The following is a 19,623-nucleotide window of genomic DNA, read 5'->3' as shown; positions in this document are numbered from 1 at the left end:
GGAGAAGGCATGCCACCCTTTCCCGATGGAGAACCATGGCCTCGGTTTTGGAGGTGCTGATTCTCATCCCTGACGCACTCGGCCTCAAACCACCCCAGCACATGCTGAAGGTCCCGGTCCGATGAAGTCAACAGGACAAAATCATCCGCAAAAAGCAGAGATGAAATCCTGAGGTTCCCAAACCGGATCCCCTCCGGCCCCTGGCTACGCCCAGAAATCCTGTCCATAAAAATTATGAACAGGACCGACAAATAAAATGTATTATTATTATTATTATTATAGATTATCAGTGATGTAATACTGATATGGATTATCAGTGATGTAAACCTGACCCCGCCACCGTTTCCCCCCCAGAGAGAGTTCCAGCGCGTGTCCCGGCGGCAGCTCCGTCAGGTGGCCGTCCTGGCCGAGGCGTTGCCTTGGCAGCGCCCCCCCCCAACCACCACCACCACCCCAGGGTGAGCTGGAGGTAAATCAGGCCTCACCCCCCCCCCACCCCGGGGTGAGCTGGAGGTAAATCAGGCCTCAACAAACAGCCGGGACAAGAGAAAGGAAGCGTTGGCGGCAGATTGATGGCGGCGGGACGTGCCGCTACACGGCGGAGGAAGATATGGATAACGGCGGACAGGCGGGACAAAGACGCTGTTTGACCAGAGACGTGATGGAGAGGACGAGCTGCTGCTCACAAACACGGACCAGGAACCTCTTTGTTCTGCCCAGAGACCCGGAACCCAGGAACTGGACCAGGAACCGGACCAGGAACCGGACCGGACTCAGGATACCCTCTAAACCGGGCATTTACCCCAGGAGGACCGGTTTGGAGGACTGGTCCTTCCTGAGGACCGGTTCAGACCCAATTCCTCTTTAATTCAGAATTAAAATTAAATCCGATTTAAAATGAGTAAAAATGACCATGTAAACACCTAATTCTGAATGAAAGTGTCCGAATTAAACTTAATTCCGAAGTAATTGGCTGGTTTATTCTGATTTTAAATCTGAATAGAATAATTCCGCGATCATGTATCCACTCATGCAGAAAAAGAAAAAAATGATTAATTAATAAAAGAAATTAAATAAAAATAAAATAGAAAAATAATTAAATTTAATTAAAAAAAATAAATAAATAAATAAAAACAATTAACAAAATAAGAATAAATGAAATAAAACAAAGTAAACACAATAAATTAAATAAAATTAAAAAAGAAATTAAAAGAAAAAAAAGAAGATAAATAAATTAGAAAATTAGAAAAATTTAAATAAATAATAACAAAAAATTTAAAAAAATAAAAATGTATGCACTCATTCCACTATAAATTAATTCCGGTCTTTCTTTCTGCTCGTTCCCTCGCCCGTCTGTCTCCATGACGCTTATATTCCACTGGGCTGGTTTTCCAAACAAAGTTTCCAGATGCAGCAGCAGTAAACGCTGGTCAAGAGCAGAGACCATTTATTTAATAAATAGAAATCATTAAAAGAACAGATGGAAACAGGAAACATCATAATGATCTTTTCAAAGTTGTAGCTAAGTTAGTTTTTCTCCCGGTAGTTTAACTTCCGGTCCCCCCCCCTATCCAATCAGAACCTTCCCAACCCCCAGACCTGGAGAGGAATTGGAGAAAGACCATCAAACCTGTTTCCATGTAAACCTCAATTCAGAATTACTATTTCCATGTAAACTCCAAGGAAAATACTTTAATTCTGAATTATTTAATTCATAATAATTAATTCCGAATGAAAAAACATCAAGTAACCGTGGCCAATACCCTGTTATGACAGAAACGTCCCTCCGGCCGGGCGAGGTTCAGTCCTGCAGGCTGAGGGAGACCAGGGGGGACCAGGGACCGGGGTCTGGGGTCCGGGGGACCGGGGGGTTTGGGGGGACCGTGGATCAGGGGGGACTGTGGATCGGGGTGGACCGTGGATCAGGGGGGACCGTGGATCGGGAGGGGGGGGGTTTGGGGCCCATATGGTCGGAGAGCGATGACTTAAACTCTGGGCAACAAAGGAGAGATTCAGGGAGGAGAAGCTGGAGGCTTGACTCGACAAAGCTGTGAAAACTCTCCTCTTTCAGACTAATGAAGCTGTTGTCTGGAGGTGTGGTGGTGTGGGGGGGGCGGGGGGCCGGGGTGTGGGGGGCAGCCCTGGACCTGATGGGGGGGGCCCTGGACGTGATTTGTCATACAATCTGAATCTTTAGGAGCGCCGCGGCAGAGACACCTCCCCTCCATATGTCTGCTTCGTTTGCATGTGAAAGCTGCAGGGCCAGAGGCGGGGTGGGGGGGCTGGGGGGGGCCTGGAGGGCCGGGGGGGCCAGGGGGGCCACCGCCCCTCCGCCTCATCACGGCTCCTGTTGTTGGGGCTCGTTTCTCCAGCCGTAAAAGTTTCTAAAAGTCCTGAAATTCAAACGTTCAAGAGGAGATTTCAGTTACGACTTTTACATGTTTCAGAACAAAGAAGTGGAGAAAATGAAGGGAAACATGGAAGAAAAGGAGAGAAAGAGGTGATATGAGAGGAAAAAACTGAACAAAACTGTGGCAGAGAGACAGAAGAACAGGAACTGGGAAGAAGAAGAAGGATGGAGAGGACAAAGAAAACAACTGAAGGAGAACTAAAGACGTCACTGTGAACATTGGGATCATCACGATCAATAATCTGATCATCAAGATCAATAACCTGATCATCAGTATCAATAACCTGATCATCAGCATCAAGAATCTGTTCATCAGTATCAAGAATCGGATTAATAATCTTATCATCAGTATCAAAAAATCTGATCATGAGTATCAATAATCTGATCATCAGGATCAAGAATCTGATTAATAATATGATCATCAGTATCAATAATCTGATCTCCAGGATCAATAATACGATCATCAGTATCAATAATCTGATCTCCAGGATCAATAATCAGATCATCTGTATCAATAATCTGATCATCAGGATCAATAATCTGATCATCAGTATCAATAACAATAACAATAATGATGATGATGATGATGATGATGATGATGATGATGATGATGATGATGATGATGAAGATGATGATGATCCTTCCTGCTTTTGGAAATTTGTTTGGATCCCGGTTGGTTCTGGATTTTATGGTCCCATGGTGTAATGGTTAGCACTCTGGACTCTGAATCCAGCGATCCGAGTTCAAATCTCGGTGAGACCTCGACATTTCCTGAATTTCAATCTGGGTTAGTAAAGTATCTTTCCATGTTTCCTCCTAGAAATTTGAAGGGATGCTTGCTTGTCCTGGAAATTTGTTTAGCCCCTTGCTGGTTGTTCAAATTTTATTGGATCCTTGCTGGTCCTGGAAATTCGATTGGATACTTGCTCGTTCTGGATATTCGATTGGATACTTGCTCGTTCTGGAAATTCGATTGGATACTTGCTGGTTCTGGATATTTCATTGGATAATAATAAGCTTTATTATAATAATAAGCTTTATTAAGGACACAGGGTCCATAGCACAACAGACAACAGACAAAGGGTACAAAAAATTAGGATAAAATCCACAGTAATCACATCATATTTACATAAAGGCTGATACGCCAATGATTCCAGATTCTGGAAAAGAACCTGACTGAGCTCTGTGCAGGGTTAGTCAGTTTGAAAATGATATTGTTCCCAGAGTCCGACAACCTGCACATACATCTGTGCATAAGGTTACGCAGTACAGCAGTGCAGGTAGGCACACTGACACTGACAAACAGCTGACTTGCACTGCTCCAGCGTGGCACCTTGAGCAACAGCCTCAACCCATCATTGTAGGCTACATACAGTTTCTGCATACTGCTCTTTTTATAGCGACGCCACAAGTGAGCAGTATACATAGGGGTACAATAGGCTCTAAAAATACTTGCTGTTACTGGAAATTCGATTGGATACTTGCTCATTCTGGATATTCGATAGGGTACTTGCTCGTTCTGGATATTTGATTGGATACTTGCTCATCCAGGACATTGTTTTGCATCTTTCCTGCTTCTGGAAATTTTTTTCGATCTCGGTTGGTTCTGAATTTTATGGTCCCATGGTTTAATGGTTAGCACTCTGGACTCTGAATCCAGCGATCCGAGTTCAAATCTCGGTGAAACCTCGAAGTTTCCTGAATTTCAATCTGGGTTAGTAAAGTATCTTTCCATGGATCCTCCTGGAAAATTGATGGGATGCTTGCTGGTCCTAGAAATTTGTTTAGCTCCTTGCTCGTTCTGGATATTTGATTGGATACTTGGTGATCCTGGAAATTCAATTGGATACTTGCTCGTTCCGGATATTCGATTGGATACTTGCTCATCCAGGAAATTTTTTTGCATCCTTCCTGCTTCTTGAAATTTTTTTTCGATCCCGGTTGGTTCTGGATTTTATGGTCCCATGGTGTAATGGTTAGCACTTTCGACTCTGAATCCAGCGATCCGAGTTCAAATCTCAGTGAGACCTCCACATATTTCCTGAATTTCAGACTGGGTTAGTAAAGTATCTTTCCATGTTTCCTCCTGGAAATTTGTTTAGATCTTTGCTGGTTGTTCAAATTTTATTGGATACTTGCTGGTCCTGGAAATTCGATTGGATACTTGCTGGTCCTGGATATTCGATTGGATACTTGCTCATCCATGAAATTTGTTTGCATCATTCCTGCTTCTGGAAATTTGCTTGGATCCCGGTTGGTTCACGATTTTTTCGGTCCCATGGTGTAATGTTTAGCACTCTGGACCCTGAATACAGCAATCCGAGTTCAAATCTCGGTGAGACCTCGAAGTTTCCTGAATTTCAATCTGGATTAGTAAAGTATTTTTCCTCCTGGAAATTTTTTCAGATCTTTGCTGGTTGTTCAAATTTTATTTATATACTTGCTGGTCCTGGAAATGCGATTGGGTACTTGCTCGTTCTGGATATTTGATTGGATACTTGCTGATCCTGGAAATTCAATTGGATACTTGCTCGTTCTGGATGTTCGATTGGATACTTGCTGATCCTGGAAATTCGATTGTATATTTGCTAATTCTGGATATTTGATTGGATACTTGCTGATCCAGGAAATCTGTTTGTATCCTTCCTGCTTCTGGAAATTTTTTCAGATCCCGGTTGGTTCTGGATTTTATGGTCCCATGGTGTAATGGTTAGCACTCTGGACTCTGAATCCAGCGATCTGATTCAAATCTCGGTGAGACCTTGACATTTCCTGAATTTCAATCTGGGTTAGTAAAGTATGTTTCCTCCTGGAAATTTTTTCAGATCTTTGCTGGTTGTTCAAATTTTATTTGATACTTGCTGATACTGGAAATTCGATTGGATACTTGCTGGTCCTTGATATTCGATTGGATACTTGCTCATCCAGGAAATTTTTTTGCATCCTTCCTGTTTCTGGAAATTTGTTTGGATCCCGGTTGGTTCTGGATCTTATGGTCCCATGGTGTAATGGTTAGCACTCTGGACTCTGAATCCAGCGATCCGAGTTCAAATCTCGGTGAGACTACGACATTTCCTGAATTTCAATCTGGGTTGGTAAAGTATATTAGCATGTTTCCTCCTGGAAATTTGTTTGGATCCTTGCTGGTCCTGGAAATTTGTTTAGCTCCTTGCTGGTTGGTCAAATTCGATTGGATACTTGCTGATCCAGGAAATTTGTTTGCATCCTTCCTGTTTCTGGAAATTTGTTTGCATCCCTGTTGGTTCTGGATTTTATGGTCCCATGGTGTAATGGTTAGCACTATGGACTCTGAATCCAGCGATCTGAGTTCAAATCTCGGTGAGACCTCGACATTTCCTGAATTTTAATCTGGTTTAGTAAAGTATCTTTCCATGTTTCCTCCTAGAAATTTGAAGGGATGCTTGCTTGTCCTGGAAAATTGTTTAGCTCCTTCCTGGTTTGAATCCTTGCTGGGCCTGGAAATTCGATTGGATACTTGCTGGTCCTGGAAATTCGATTGGATACTTGCTGGTCCTGGATATTCGATTGGATACTTGATGATCCAGGAAATTTGTTTGCATCCTTCCTGCTTCTGGAAATTTTTTCGATCCCGTTTGGTTCTGGATTTTATGGTCCCATGGTGTAATGGTTAGCACTATGGACTCTGAATCCAGCGATCTGAGTTCAAATCTCGGTGAGACCTCAACATTTCCGGAATTTCAATCTGGGTTAGTAAAGTATCTTTCCATGTTTTATCCTGGAAATTTTTTTAGATCTTTTCTGGTTGTTCAAATTTGTTTGGATCTTTGCTGGTTCTGGATATTTGATTGGATACTTGCTCATCCAGAAAATTTGTTTGTATCTTTCCTGTTTCTGTAAATGTTTTCGATCCCGGTTGGTTCTAGATTTTATGGTCCCATGGTGTAATGGTTAGCACTCTGGACTCTGAATCCAGCAATCCGAGTTCAAATCTCGGTGAGGCCTCAACGTTTCCTGAATTTCAATCTGGGTTAGTAAAGTATCTTTCCATGTTTCCTCCTAGAAATTTGAAGGGATGCTTGCTTGTCCTGGAAAATTGTTTAGATCCTTGCTGGTTTGGATCCTTGCTGGTCCTGGAAATTCGATTGGATACTTGCTGGTCCTGGAAATTCGATTGGATACTTGCTGGTCCTGGAAATTCGATTGGATACTTGCTCGTTCTGGAAATTCGACTGGATACTTGCTCATCCAGGAAATTTGTTTGTATCCTTCCTGTTTCTCGAAAAAAATTTTGATCCCGGTTGGTTCTGGATTTTATGGTCCCATGGTGTAATGGTTAGCACTCTGGACTTTGAATCCAGCGATCCGAGTTCGAATCTCGGTGAGACCTCGACATTTCCTGAATTTTAATCTGTGTTAGTAAAGTATCTTTCCATGTTTCCTCCTAGAAATTTGAAGGGATGCTTGTTTGTCCTGGAAAATATTTTAGCTCCTTGCTGGTTTGAATCCTTGCTGGTCCTGGAAATTCGATTGGATACTTGCTGGTCCTGGAAATTCGATTGGATACTTGCTCGTTCTGGAAATTCGATTGGATACTTGCTGATCCAGAACATTCCATTGGATACTTGCTCGTTCTGGATATTTGATTGGATACTTGCTCATCCAGGAAATTTGTTTCTATCCTTCCTGCTTCTGGAAATTTGTTTAGCTTCTTGCTGGTTGTTCAAATTCGATTGGATACTTGCTGATCCAGGAAATTTGATTGCATTCAAATTTGTTTGGATGCTTGCTAGTCCTGGAAATTCCATTGGATACTTGCTCGTTCTGGATATTTGATTGGATACTTGCTGATCCTGGAAATTCGATTGGATAATTGCTGATCCAGGAAATTTGTTTGCATCCTTCCTGCTTCTGGAAATTTTTTTCGATCCCGGTTGGTTCTGGATTTTGTCGTCCCATGGTGTAATGGTTAGCACTCTGGACTTTGAATCCAGCGATCCGAGTTCGAATCTCGGTGAGACCTCTACATTTCCTGAATTTCAATCTGGGTTAGTAAAGTATGTTTCCTTGTAGAAATTTGAAGGGATGCTTGCTTGTCCTGGAAAGTTGTTTAGCTCCTTGCTGGTCCTGGAAATTCAATTGGATACTTGCTGGTCCTGGAAATTTGATTGGATGCTTGCTTGTTCTGGAAATTCGATGGATACTTGCTGATCCAGAAAATTCGATTGGATACTTGCTCGTTCTGGAAATTCGACTGAATACTTGCTCATCCAGGTAATTTGTTTGTATCTTTCCTGTTTCTGGACATTTTTTTCGATCTCGGTTGGTTCTGGATTATATGGTGTAATGTTTAGCACTCTGGACTCTGAATCCAGCGATCCGAGTTCAAATCTCGGTGAGACCTCAACATTTCCTGAATTTCAATCTGGGTTAGTAAAGTATCTTTCCATGTTTAATCATGGAAATTTGTTTAGATCTTTGCTGTTTGTTCAAATTCGATTGGATAATTGCTCATCCAGGAAATTTGTTTGTATCCTTCCTGCTTCTGGAAATTTGTTTAGCTCCTTGCTGGTTGTTCAAATTCGATTGGATACTTGCTGATCCAGGAAATTTGTTTGCATCTTTCCTGTTTCTGGAAATTTTTACGATCCCGTTTGGTTCTTGATTTTATGGTCCCATGGTGTAATGGTTAGCAGTCTGGACTCTGAATCCAGCGATCCGAGTTCAAATATCGGTGAGACCTCAACATTTCCTGAATTTTAATCTGGGTTAGTAAAGTATCTTTCAATTTTTCCTCCTACAAATCTGAAGGGATGCTTGCTTGTCCTGGAAAATTGTTTAGCTCCTTGCTGGTTTGGATCCTTGCTGTTCCTGGAAATTCGATTGGATACTTGCTGATCCAGAAAATTCGATTGGATACTTGCTCGTTCTGGAAATTCGATCGGATACTTGCTGATCCAGAAATTTCGATTGGATACTTGCTCGTTCTGTATATTCGATTGGATACTTGATGATCCAGGAAATTTATTTGCATCCTTCCTGCTTCTGGAAATTTTTTTCGATCCCGTTTGGTTCTGGATTTTATGGTCCCATGGTGTAATGGTTAGCACTCTGGACTCTGAATCCAGCGATCCGAGTTCAAATCTCGGTGAGACCTTGACATTTCCTGAATTTTAATCTGGGTTAGTAAAGTATCTTTCCATTTTTCCTCCTAGAGATTTGAAGGGATGCTTGCTTGTCCTGGAAAATTGTTTAGCTCCTTGCTGGTTTGGATGCTTGCTGGTCCTGGAAATTCGATTGGATACTTGCTCGTTCTGGAAATTCGATTGGATACTTGCTGATCCTGAAAATTCGATTGGATACTTGCTCGTTCTGGAAATTCGACTGGATACTTGCTCATCCAGGTAATTTGTTTGTATCTTTCCTGTTTCTGGAATTTTTTTTCGATCCCGGCTGGTTCTGGATTTTATGGTCCCATGGTGTAATGGTTAGCACTCTGGGCTCTGAATCCAGCGATCCGAGTTCAAATCTCGGTGAGACCTCGACATTTCCTGAATTTTAATCTGTGTTAGTAAAGTATCTTTCCATGTTTCCTCCTAGAAATTTGAAGGGATGCTTGCTTGTCCTGGAAAATTGTTTAGCTCCTTGCTTGTTTGGATCCTTGCTGGTCTTGGAAATTTGATTGGATACTTGTTTGTTCTGGAAATCCGATTGGATACTTGCTGATCCAGAAAATTCGATTGGATACTTGCTCGTTCTGTATATTCGATTGGATACTTGATAGTCCAGGAAATTTGTTTGCATCCTTCCTGCTTCTGGAAATTTTTTCGATCCCGTTTGGTTCTGGATTTTATGGTCCCATGGTGTAATGGTTAGCACTCTGGACTCTGAATCCAGCGATCCGAGTTCAAATCTCAGTGAGACCTCAACATTTCCTGAATTTCAATCTGGGTTAGTAAAGTATCCTTCCATGTTTCCTCCTAGAAATTTGTTTAGATCTTTGCTGGTTGTTCAAATTTGTTTTGTTCCTTGCTAGTCCTGGAAATTCAATTGGATACTTACTCGTTCTGGATATTTGATTGGATACTTGCTGATCCTGGAAATTCGATTGGATACTTGATGATCCAGGAAATTTGTTTGCATCCTTCCTGCTTCTGGAAATTTTTTCGATCCCGTTTGGTTCTGGATTTTATGGTCCCATGGTGTAATGGTTAGCACTCTGGACTCTGAATCCAGCGATCCGAGTTCAAATCTCGGTGAGGCCTCGACATTTCCTGAATTTCAATCTGGGTTAGTAAAGTATGTTTCCTCGTAGGAATTTGAAGGGATGCTTGCTTGCCCTGGAAAGTTGTTTAGCTCCTTGCTGGTTTGGATCCTTGCTGGTCCTGGAAATTCTATTGGATACTTGCTCGTTCTGGAAATTCGATTGGATACTTGCTGATCCAGAAAATTCGATTGGATACTTGCTCGCTCTGTATATTCTATTGGATACTTGATGATCCAGGAAATTTGTTTGCATCCTTCCGGATTCTGGACATTTTTTTCGATCCCATTTGGTTCTGGATTTTATGGTCCCATGGTGTAATGGTTAGCACTCTGGACTCTGAATCCAGTGATCCGAGTTCAAATCTCGGTGAGACCTCGACATTCCCTGAATTTTAATCTGGGTTAGTAAAGTATCTTTCCATTTTTCCTCCTAGAAATTTGAAGGGATGCTTGCTTGTCCTGGAAAATTGTTTAGCTCCTTGCTGGTTTGGATCCTTGCTGGTCCTGGAAATTCGATGAGATACTTGCTCGTTCTGGAAATTCGATTGGATACTTGCTGACCCAGAAAATTTGATTGGATACTTGCTCGTTCTGGAAATTCGATTGGATACTTGCTGATCCAGAAAATTCGATTGGATACTTGCTCGTTCTGTATATTCGATTGGATACTTGATAGTCCAGGAAATTTGTTTGCATCCTTCCTGCTTCTGGAAAAATTTTTCGATCCCGTTTGGTTCTTGATTTTATGGTCCCATGGTGTAATGGTTAGCACTCTGGACTCTGAATCCAGCGATCTGAGTTCAAATCTCGTTGAGACCCCAACATTTTCTGAATTTCAATCTGGGTTAGTAAAGTATCTTGACATGTTTAATCCTGGAAATTTGTTTAGATCTTTGCTGTTTGTTCAAAATCGGTTGGATACTTGCTCATCCAGGAAATTTGTTTGCGTCCTTCCTGCTTCTGGAAATTTTTTCGATCCCGTTTGGTTCTGGATTTTATGGTCCCATGGTGTAATGGTTAGCACTCTGGACTCTGAATCCAGCGATCCGAGTTCAAATCTCGGTGAGACCTCGACATTTACTGAATTTCAATCTGGGTTAGTAAAGTATGTTTCCTCGTAGAAATTTGAAGGGATGCTTGCTTGCCCTGGAAAGTTGTTTAGCTCCTTGCTGGTTTGGATCCTTGCTGGTCCTGGAAATTCGATTGGATACTTGCTCGTTATGGAAATTCGATTGGATACTTGCTGATCCAGAAAATTTGTTTGCATCCTTCCGGATTCTGGACATTTTTTTCGATCCCATTTGGTTCTGGATTTTATGGTCCCATGGTGTAATGGTTAGCACTCTGGACTCTGAATCCAGCGATCCGAGTTCAAATCTCGGTGAGACCTTGACATTTCCTGAATTTTAATCTGGGTTAGTAAAGTATCTTTCCATGTTTCCTCCTAGAAATTTGATAGGATGCTTGCTTGTCCAGGAAAATTGTTTAGCTCCTTGCTGGTTTGGATCCTTGCTGGTCCTGGAAATTCGATTGGACACTTGCTCGTTCTGGATATTTGATTGGATACTTGCTCATCCAGGAAATTTGTTTCTATCCTTCCTGCTTCTGGAAATTTGTTTAGCTTCTTGCTGGTTGTTCAAATTCGATTGGATACTTGCTGATCCAGGAAATTTGATTGCATTCAAATTTGTTTGGATGCTTGCTAGTCCTGGAAATTCCATTGGATACTTGCTCGTTCTGGATATTTGATTGGATACTTGCTGATCCTGGAAATTCGATTGCATCCTTCCTGCTTCTGGAAATTTTTTCGATCCCGTTTGGTTCTGGATTTAATGGTCCCATGGTGTAATGGTTAGCACTCTGGACTCTGAATCCAGCGATCCGAGTTCAAATCTCGGTGAGACCTTGACATTTCCTGAATTTTAATCTGGGTTAGTAAAGTATCTTTCCATGTTTCCTCCTAGAAATTTGATAGGATGCTTGCTTGTCCAGGAAAATTGTTTAGCTCCTTGCTGGTTTGGATCCTTGCTGGTCCTGGAAATTCGATTGGACACTTGCTCGTTCTGGATATTTGATTGGATACTTGCTCATCCAGGAAATTTGTTTCTATCCTTCCTGCTTCTGGAAATTTGTTTAGCTTCTTGCTGGTTGTTCAAATTCGATTGGATACTTGCTGATCCAGGAAATTTGATTGCATTCAAATTTGTTTGGATGCTTGCTAGTCCTGGAAATTCCATTGGATACTTGCTCGTTCTGGATATTTGATTGGATACTTGCTGATCCTGGAAATTCGATTGCATCCTTCCTGCTTTTGGAAATTTTTTACGATCCCGGTTGGTTCTGGATTTTGTCGTCCCATGGTGTAATGGTTAGCACTCTGGACTTTGAATCCAGCGATCCGAGTTCGAATCTCGGTGAGACCTCTACATTTCCTGAATTTCAATCTGGGTTAGTAAAGTATCTTTCCATGGTTCCTCCTGGAAATTTGTTTAGATCTTTGCTGGTTGTTCAAATTTGTTTGGATCCTTGCTAGTCCTGGAAATTCCATTGGATTCTTGCTCGTTCTGGATATTGGATTGGATACTTGCTCATCCGGGAAATTTGTTTGCATCCTTCCTGCTTCTGGAAAAAAATTTCCGATCCCGGTTGGTTCTGGAGTTAATTGGCCCATGGTGTAATGGTTAGGGCTCTGGACTCTGAATCCAGCGATCCGAGTTCGAATTTCGGTTTGACCTTGACATTTCCTGAATTTTAATCTGTGTTAGTAAAGTATCTTTCCATGTTTCCTCCTAGAAATTTGAAGGGATGCTTGTTTGTCCTGGAAAATATTTTTAGCTCCTTGCTGGTTTGAATCCTTGCTGGTCCTGGAATTTCGATTGGATACTTGCTCGTTCTGGAAATACGATTGGATACTTGCTGATCCAGAACATTCCATTGGATACTTGCTCGTTCTGGATACTTGATTGGATCCTTGCTGGTCCTGGAAATTTGTTTGAATCCTTGCAGGTCCTTGAAATTCGATTGGATACTTGCTGATCCAGAACATTCCATTGGATACTTGCTCGTTCTGGATATTTGATTGGATACTTGCTCATCCAGGAAATTTGTTTCTATCCTTCCTGCTTCTGGAAATTTGTTTAGCTTCTTGCTGGTTGTTCAAATTCGATTGGATACTTGCTGATCCAGGAAATTTGATTGCATTCAAATTTGTTTGGATGCTTGCTAGTCCTGGAAATTCCATTGGATACTTGCTCGTTCTGGATATTTGATTGGATACTTGCTGATCCTGGAAATTCGATTGGATAATTGCTGATCCAGGAAATTTGTTTGCATCCTTCCTGCTTCTGGAAATTTTTTTCGATCCCGGTTGGTTCTGGATTTTGTCGTCCCATGGTGTAATGGTTAGCACTCTGGACTTTGAATCCAGCGATCCTAGTTCGAATCTCGGTGAGACCTCTACATTTCCTGAATTTCAATCTGGGTTAGTAAAGTATGTTTCCTCGTAGAAATTTGAAGGGATGCTTGCTTGTCCTGGAAAGTTGTTTATCTCCTTGCTGGTTTGGATTCTTGCTGGTCCTGGAAATTCAATTGGATACTTGCTGGTCCTGGAAATTCAATTGGATGCTTGCTTGTTCTGGAAATTCGATGGATACTTGCTGATCCAGAAAATTCGATTGGATACTTGCTCGTTCTGGAAATTCGACTGAATACTTGCTCATCCAGGTAATTTGTTTGTATCTTTCCTGTTTCTGGAAATATTTTTCGATCCCGGTTGGTCCTGGATTATATGGTCCCATGGTGTAATGGTTAGCACTCTGGACTCTGAATCCAGCGATCCGAGTTCAAATCTCAGTGAGACCTCGACATTTCCAGAATTTTAATCTGTGTTAGTAAACTATCTTTCCATGTTTCCTCCTAGAAATTTGAAGGGATGCTTGCTTGTCCTGGAAAATTGTTTAGCTCCTTGCTGGTTTGGATCCTTGCTGGTCCTGGAAATTTGATTGGATACTTGCTTTTTCTGGAAATTCGATTGGATACTTGCTGATCCAGAAAATTCGATTGGATACTTGCTCGTTCTGGATATTGGATTGGATACTTGCTGATCCTGGAAATTCGATTGGATACTTGATGATCCAGGAAATTTGTTTGCATCCTTCCTGCTTCTGGAAATTTTTTTCGATCCCGTTTGGTTCTGGATTTTATGGTCCTATTGTGTCTTGGTTAGCACTCTGGACTCTGAATCTAGCGATCCGAGTTCAAATCTCGGTGAGACCTTGACATTTCCTGAATTTTAATCTGGGTTAGTAAAGTATCTTTCCATTTTTCCTCCTAGAAATTTGAAGGGATGCTTGCTTGTCCTGGAAAATTGTTTAGCTCCTTGCTGGTTTGGATCCACGCTGGTCCTGGAAATTCGATTGGATACTTGCTCGTTCTGGAAATTCGATTGGATACTTGCTGATCCAGAAAATTCGATTGGATACTTGCTCGTTCTGTATATTCGATTGGATACTTGATAGTCCAGGAAATTTGTTTGCATCCTTCCTGCTTCTGGAAATTTTTTTCGATCGCGTTTGGTTCTGGATTTTATGGTCCTATTGTGTCTTGGTTAGCACTCTGGACTCTGAATCTAGCGATCCGAGTTCAAATCTCGGTGAGACCTCAACATTTCCTGAATTTCAATCTGGGTTAGTAAAGTATCTCTCCATGTTTAATCATGGAAATTTGTTTAGATCTTTGCTGTTTGTTCAAATTCGATTGGATAATTGCTCATCCAGGAAATTTGTTTGTATCCTTCCTGCTTCTGGAAATTTGTTTAGCTCCTTGCTGGTTGTTCAAATTCGATTGGATACTTGCTGATCCAGGAAATTTGTTTGCATCTTTCCTGTTTCTGGAAATTTTTACGATCCCGTTTGGTTCTGGATTTCATGGTCCCATGGTGTAATGGTTAGCAGTCTGGACTCTGAATCCAGCGATCCGAGTTCAAATATCGGTGAGACCTCAACATCTCCTGAATTTTAATCTGGTTTGTAAAGTATCTTTCAATTTTTCCTCCTAGAAATTTGAAGGGATGCTTGCTTGTCCTGGAAAATTGTTTAGCTCCTTGCTGGTTTGGATCCTTGCTGGTCCTGGAAATTCGATTGGATACTTGCTTGTCCTGGAAATTCGATTGGGTACTTGCTCGTTCTGGAAATTTGATTGGATACTTGCTGATCCAGAAAATTCGATTGGATACTTGCTCGTTCTGGAAATTCCATTGGATACTTGATAGTCCAGAAAATTCGATTGGATTCTTGCTCGTTCTGTATATTCGATTGGATACTTGATGATCCAGGAAATTTGTTTGCATCCTTCCTGCTTCTGGAAATTTTTTTCGATCGCGTTTGGTTCTGGATTTTATGGTCCCATGGTGTAATGGTTAGCACTCTGGACTCTGAATCCAGCGATCCGAGTTCAAATCTCGGTGAGACCTCGACATTTCCTGAATTTCCATCTGGGTTAGTAAAGTATCTTTCCATGGTTCCTCCTGGAAATTTGTTTAGATCTTTGCTGGTTGTTCAAATTTGTTTGGATCCTTGCTAGTCCTGGAAATTCCATTGGATACTTGCTCGTTCTGGATATTGGATTGGATACTTGCTGATCCGGGAAATTTGTTTGCATCCTTCCTGCTTCTGGAAATTTTTTTCCGATCCCGGTTGGTTCTGGAGTTAATTGTCCTATGGTGCAATGGTTAGGACTCTGGACTCTGAATCCAGCGATCCGAGTTCAAACCTTGGTGAAACCTCGACATTTCCTGAATTTCAATCTGGGTTAGTAAAGTATCTTTCCATGTTTAATCCTGGAAATTTGTTTAGCTCTTTGCTGTTTGTTCAAATTCGATTGGATACTTGCTCATCCAGGAAATTTGTTTGTATCCTTCTTGCTTCTGGAAATTTGTTTAGCTCCTTGCTGGTTGTTCAAATTCGATTGGATACTTGCTGATCCAGAAAATTCGATTGGATACTTGCTCGTTCTGTATATTCGATTGGATACTTGATGATCCAGGAAATTTGTTTGCATCCTTCCTGCTTCTGGAAATTTTTTTCGATCCCGTTTGGTTCTGGATTTTATGGTCCCATGGTGTAATGGTTAGCACTCTGGACTCTGAATCCAGCGATCCGAGTTCAAATCTCGGTGAGACCTCGACATTTCCTGAATTTTAATCTGGGTTAGTAAAGTATCTTTCCTTTTTTCCTCCTAGAAATTTGAAGGGATGCTTGCTTGTCCTGGAAAATTGTTTAGCTCCTTGCTGGTTTGGATCCTTGCTGGTCCTGGAAATTCGATTGGATACTTGCTCGTTCTGGAAATTCGATTGGATACTTGCTGATCCAGAAAATTTGATCGGATACTTGCTGGTCCTGGAAATTCGATTGGTTACTTGCTCGTTCTGGAAATTCGATTGGATACTTGGATCCAGAAAATTCGATTGGATACTTGCTCGTTCTGGAAATTCGATTGGATACTTGCTGATCCAGAAAATTCGATTGGATTCTTGCTCGTTCTGTATATTCGATTGGATACTTGATGATCCAGGAAATTTTTTTGCATCCTTCCTGCTTCTGGAAATTTTTTTCGATCGCGTTTGGTTCTGGATTTTATGGTCCCATGGTGTAATGGTTAGCACTCTGCGCCAAAGCTGGGGAACAATAGTCTACCATGGGGGGGGAAGAAAGGAAAAGAAGGGGGAAGAAGGGGGGAGAAGAAAAAGAGGAAAAAGAGAGAAAAAAGAGAGAAAAAATGAGAAAAAGAGAAGAAAGCACAATTCTGTAGCACCCATTCTTTTGAAAGTCATTATATACCGTAGTATTTTTGTTAAAGAAAAGAAAAGTTATTTTTTGTGCGTTGCGGAGGAGGAAGACACGTCCACAAAAGCGCCGGTTCGAATCCTGACTCTGGCAGGATTGAAGTTTATAATATGCAGAATAAAAGTGTTTGTGTTGACTGTGTAAACTTGAATTTATTCAAGATAATGACGTATAAGACTCTTGCAATGCAATTAACTGTTAATACATTATTATTAATATTTAAAAAAAATAATAATATTAGTATATTATTATTGTTAGTTTTTTTATTAGTCTATTAGTATTAAAAAAAACTTCCCTAGTTTAGATTATATACTTAGACTATCCATACGTAGATTCTTTATACCTTCCAAGTTCAGAGATTAAATATTTTATATAATAAAGATATAAGACTCTTGCAATGCAATTAACTGTTAATACATTGTTATTAATATTTTAAAAAAAATCAATATTAGTATATTATTATTGTTAGTTTTTTTATTAGTCTATTAGTATTAAAAAAAACTTCCCTAGTTTAGATTATATACTTAGACTATCCATACGTAGATTCTTTATACCTCCAAGTTCAGTGATTAAATATTCTATATAATATAGAATAAATGTGTTTATTTTCTGCTGTCTTGGTTTAATCAGGGTGGTGTCTGAGGCTGTTTCAGGTTTCCTTATACACAGTCCAGTGATCAGTCATGTGACTGGAAGCTGTCACTGGTAGATACCAAATATACCAAATAACATTATCATCATCCTTTTCCTTTCAAAGTAATGATGATAATAAAGGATGATGATGTTATTTTGCATACATCCTACTTATGACTGATTAATGGACTGTATATAAGGAAACCAGAAGTAGCCTCAGAACCAAACCTGACAAAGGCAAGCCCAAAATGTTTGTTGAATAAAGCATAATGTAGTTTCTTCCCTTCTCGGCGTGATTGGAAAGAAGCGCTGTGATTGGCCTACGTCCAATCTGACATTGGACAGTGAATGCCATGATTGGCCTACGTCCAATCTGACATTGGACAGGGAATGCCATGATTGGATGATGAAATTGGAGTTTGGACAGACGATCCTGATCCAGGTAGGGCTCTGAATCCAGTGATCCGAGTTCAAATCTCGGTGAGACCTCAACATTTCAATCTGGGTTAGTAAAGTATCTTTCCATGTTTAATCATGGAAATTTGTTTAGATCTTTGCTGTTTGTTCAAATTCGATTGGATACTTGCTCATCCAGGAAATTTGTTTGTATCCTTCCTGCTTCTGGAAATTTGTTTAGCTCCTTGTTGGTTGTTCAAATTCGATTGGATACTTGATAGTCCAGGAAATTTGTTTGCATCCTTCCTGCTTCTGGAAATTTTTTTCGATCCCGTTTGGTTCTTGATTTTATGGTCCCATGGTGTAATGGTTAGCACTCTAGACTCTGAATCCAGCGATCCGAGTTCAAATCTCGGTGAGACCTCAACATTTCCTGAATTTCAATCTGGGTTAGTAAAGTATCTTTCCATGTTTAATCATGGAAATTTGTTTAGATCTTTGTTGTTTGTTCAAATTCGATTGGATACTTGCTCATCCAGGAAATTTGTTTGTATCCTTCTTGCTTCTGGAAATTTTTTTAGCTCCTTGCTGGTTGTTCAAATTCGATTGGATAGTTGCTGATCCAGGAAATTTGTTTGCATCTTTCCTGATTCTGGACATTTTTTTCGATCGCGTTTGGTTGTGGATTTTATGGTCCGTTGGTGTAATGGTTAGCACTCTGGACTCTGAATCCAGCGATCTGAGTTCAAATCTCGGTGAGACCTTGACATTTCCTGAATTTTAATCTGGGTTAGTAAAGTATCTTTCCATTTTTCCTCCTAGAAATTTGAAGGGATGTTTGCTTGTCCTGGAAAATTGTTTAGCTCCTTGCTGGTTTGGATCCTTGCTGGTCCTGGAAATTCGATTGGATACTTGCTCGTTCTGGAAATTCGATTGGATACTCGCTGATCCAGAAAATTCGATTGGAAACTTGCTGATCCAGAAAATTCGATTGGATACTTGCTCGTTCCGTATATTCGATTGGATACTTAATGATTCAGGAAATTTGTTTGCATCCTTCCTGCTTCTGGAAATTTTTTTCGATCCCGTTTGGTTCTGGATTTTATGGTCCCATGGTGTAATGGTTAGCACTCTAGACTCTGAATCCAGCGATCCGAGTTCAAATCTCGGTGAGACCTCGACATTTCCTGAAATTTAATCTGGGTTAGTAAAGTATCTTTCCATTTTTCCTCCTAGAAATTTGAAGGGATGCTTGCTTGTCCTGGAAAATTGTTTAGCTCCTTGCTGGTTTGGATCCAGAAAATTCGATTGGATACTTGCTCGTATATATATATTCTGTATATTCAATTGGATACTTGATAGTCCAGGAAATTTGTTTGCATCCTTCCTGCTTCTGGAAAATTTGTTTAACTCCTTGTTGGTTGTTCAAATTCGATTGGATACTTGATAGTCCAGGAAATTTGTTTGCATCCTTCCTGCTTCTGGAAATTTTTTTCGATCCTGTTTGGTTCTTGATTTTATGGTCCCATGGTGTAATGGTTAGCACTCTGGACTCTGAATTCAGCGATCCGAGTTTAAATCTCGGTGAGACCTCAACATTTCCTGATTTTCAGTCTGGGTTAGTAAAGTATCTTTCCATGTTTAATCCTGGAAATTTGTTTAGATCTTTGCTGTTTGTTCAAATTCGATTGGATACTTGCTCATCCAGGAAATCTGTCTGTATCCTTCCTGTTTCTGGACATTTGTTTAGCTCCTTGCTGGATGTTCAAAATCGGTTGGATACTTGCTGATCCAGGAAATTTGTTTGCATCTTTCCTGTTTCTGGAAATTTTTCCGATCCTGGTTGCTTCTGGAATTTGTGGTCCCATGGTGTAATGGTTAGCACTCTGGACTCTGAATCCAGCGATCCTAGTTCAAATCTCAGTGAGACCTCAACATTTCCTGAATTTCAATCTGGATTAGTAAAGTATCTTTCCATGTTTCCTCCTAGAAATTTGAAGGGATGCTTGCTTGTCCTGGAGAAATGTTTAGCTCTTTGCTGGTTTGGATCCTTTCTGGTCCTGGAAATTCGATTGGATACTTGCTCGTTCTGGAAAT

At 40.7% G+C, this 19,623-nt stretch overlaps 22 non-coding genes across 22 annotated transcripts; all 22 read left to right on the top strand.

Moving 5' to 3' along the window:
- The first annotated feature begins 3,100 nt into the window (after positions 1–3,100).
- Positions 3,101–3,172, top strand: trnaq-cug (transfer RNA glutamine (anticodon CUG)). Its single transcript has one exon. It is a non-coding gene; the product is annotated as a tRNA-Gln (tRNA).
- A 2,232-nt stretch (positions 3,173–5,404) lies between these two features.
- On the top strand, positions 5,405–5,476 carry trnaq-cug (transfer RNA glutamine (anticodon CUG)). Its single transcript has one exon. It is a non-coding gene; the product is annotated as a tRNA-Gln (tRNA).
- A 210-nt stretch (positions 5,477–5,686) lies between these two features.
- On the top strand, positions 5,687–5,758 carry trnaq-cug (transfer RNA glutamine (anticodon CUG)). Its single transcript has one exon. It is a non-coding gene; the product is annotated as a tRNA-Gln (tRNA).
- A 283-nt stretch (positions 5,759–6,041) lies between these two features.
- Positions 6,042–6,113, top strand: trnaq-cug (transfer RNA glutamine (anticodon CUG)). The gene has a single exon. It is a non-coding gene; the product is annotated as a tRNA-Gln (tRNA).
- Positions 6,114–6,322: 209 nt separating this feature from the next.
- Positions 6,323–6,394, top strand: trnaq-cug (transfer RNA glutamine (anticodon CUG)). The gene has a single exon. It is a non-coding gene; the product is annotated as a tRNA-Gln (tRNA).
- Positions 6,395–6,707: 313 nt separating this feature from the next.
- Positions 6,708–6,779, top strand: trnaq-uug (transfer RNA glutamine (anticodon UUG)). The gene has a single exon. It is a non-coding gene; the product is annotated as a tRNA-Gln (tRNA).
- A 561-nt stretch (positions 6,780–7,340) lies between these two features.
- Positions 7,341–7,412, top strand: trnaq-uug (transfer RNA glutamine (anticodon UUG)). Its single transcript has one exon. It is a non-coding gene; the product is annotated as a tRNA-Gln (tRNA).
- A 1,062-nt stretch (positions 7,413–8,474) lies between these two features.
- trnaq-cug (transfer RNA glutamine (anticodon CUG)) lies at positions 8,475–8,546 on the top strand. Its single transcript has one exon. It is a non-coding gene; the product is annotated as a tRNA-Gln (tRNA).
- A 313-nt stretch (positions 8,547–8,859) lies between these two features.
- Positions 8,860–8,931, top strand: trnaq-cug (transfer RNA glutamine (anticodon CUG)). The gene has a single exon. It is a non-coding gene; the product is annotated as a tRNA-Gln (tRNA).
- A 312-nt stretch (positions 8,932–9,243) lies between these two features.
- trnaq-cug (transfer RNA glutamine (anticodon CUG)) lies at positions 9,244–9,315 on the top strand. The gene has a single exon. It is a non-coding gene; the product is annotated as a tRNA-Gln (tRNA).
- A 267-nt stretch (positions 9,316–9,582) lies between these two features.
- On the top strand, positions 9,583–9,654 carry trnaq-cug (transfer RNA glutamine (anticodon CUG)). The gene has a single exon. It is a non-coding gene; the product is annotated as a tRNA-Gln (tRNA).
- A 305-nt stretch (positions 9,655–9,959) lies between these two features.
- trnaq-cug (transfer RNA glutamine (anticodon CUG)) lies at positions 9,960–10,031 on the top strand. Its single transcript has one exon. It is a non-coding gene; the product is annotated as a tRNA-Gln (tRNA).
- Positions 10,032–10,654: 623 nt separating this feature from the next.
- Positions 10,655–10,726, top strand: trnaq-cug (transfer RNA glutamine (anticodon CUG)). The gene has a single exon. It is a non-coding gene; the product is annotated as a tRNA-Gln (tRNA).
- Positions 10,727–10,973: 247 nt separating this feature from the next.
- On the top strand, positions 10,974–11,045 carry trnaq-cug (transfer RNA glutamine (anticodon CUG)). Its single transcript has one exon. It is a non-coding gene; the product is annotated as a tRNA-Gln (tRNA).
- Positions 11,046–11,489: 444 nt separating this feature from the next.
- Positions 11,490–11,561, top strand: trnaq-cug (transfer RNA glutamine (anticodon CUG)). Its single transcript has one exon. It is a non-coding gene; the product is annotated as a tRNA-Gln (tRNA).
- Positions 11,562–12,006: 445 nt separating this feature from the next.
- On the top strand, positions 12,007–12,078 carry trnaq-uug (transfer RNA glutamine (anticodon UUG)). Its single transcript has one exon. It is a non-coding gene; the product is annotated as a tRNA-Gln (tRNA).
- A 1,366-nt stretch (positions 12,079–13,444) lies between these two features.
- Positions 13,445–13,516, top strand: trnaq-cug (transfer RNA glutamine (anticodon CUG)). Its single transcript has one exon. It is a non-coding gene; the product is annotated as a tRNA-Gln (tRNA).
- A 1,537-nt stretch (positions 13,517–15,053) lies between these two features.
- On the top strand, positions 15,054–15,125 carry trnaq-cug (transfer RNA glutamine (anticodon CUG)). The gene has a single exon. It is a non-coding gene; the product is annotated as a tRNA-Gln (tRNA).
- A 638-nt stretch (positions 15,126–15,763) lies between these two features.
- On the top strand, positions 15,764–15,835 carry trnaq-cug (transfer RNA glutamine (anticodon CUG)). The gene has a single exon. It is a non-coding gene; the product is annotated as a tRNA-Gln (tRNA).
- Positions 15,836–17,878: 2,043 nt separating this feature from the next.
- On the top strand, positions 17,879–17,950 carry trnaq-cug (transfer RNA glutamine (anticodon CUG)). The gene has a single exon. It is a non-coding gene; the product is annotated as a tRNA-Gln (tRNA).
- Positions 17,951–18,632: 682 nt separating this feature from the next.
- Positions 18,633–18,704, top strand: trnaq-cug (transfer RNA glutamine (anticodon CUG)). The gene has a single exon. It is a non-coding gene; the product is annotated as a tRNA-Gln (tRNA).
- A 343-nt stretch (positions 18,705–19,047) lies between these two features.
- Positions 19,048–19,119, top strand: trnaq-cug (transfer RNA glutamine (anticodon CUG)). The gene has a single exon. It is a non-coding gene; the product is annotated as a tRNA-Gln (tRNA).
- Positions 19,120–19,623: the final 504 nt, after the last annotated feature.

This window comes from Cololabis saira, chromosome 7 (genome assembly GCF_033807715.1).
Source record: "Cololabis saira isolate AMF1-May2022 chromosome 7, fColSai1.1, whole genome shotgun sequence".
In the NCBI taxonomy this organism is placed as follows: domain Eukaryota; kingdom Metazoa; phylum Chordata; class Actinopteri; order Beloniformes; family Belonidae; genus Cololabis; species Cololabis saira.
Note: the sequence above shows the minus strand (reverse complement) of the source record. Positions and strands in the feature narration are given on the sequence as shown.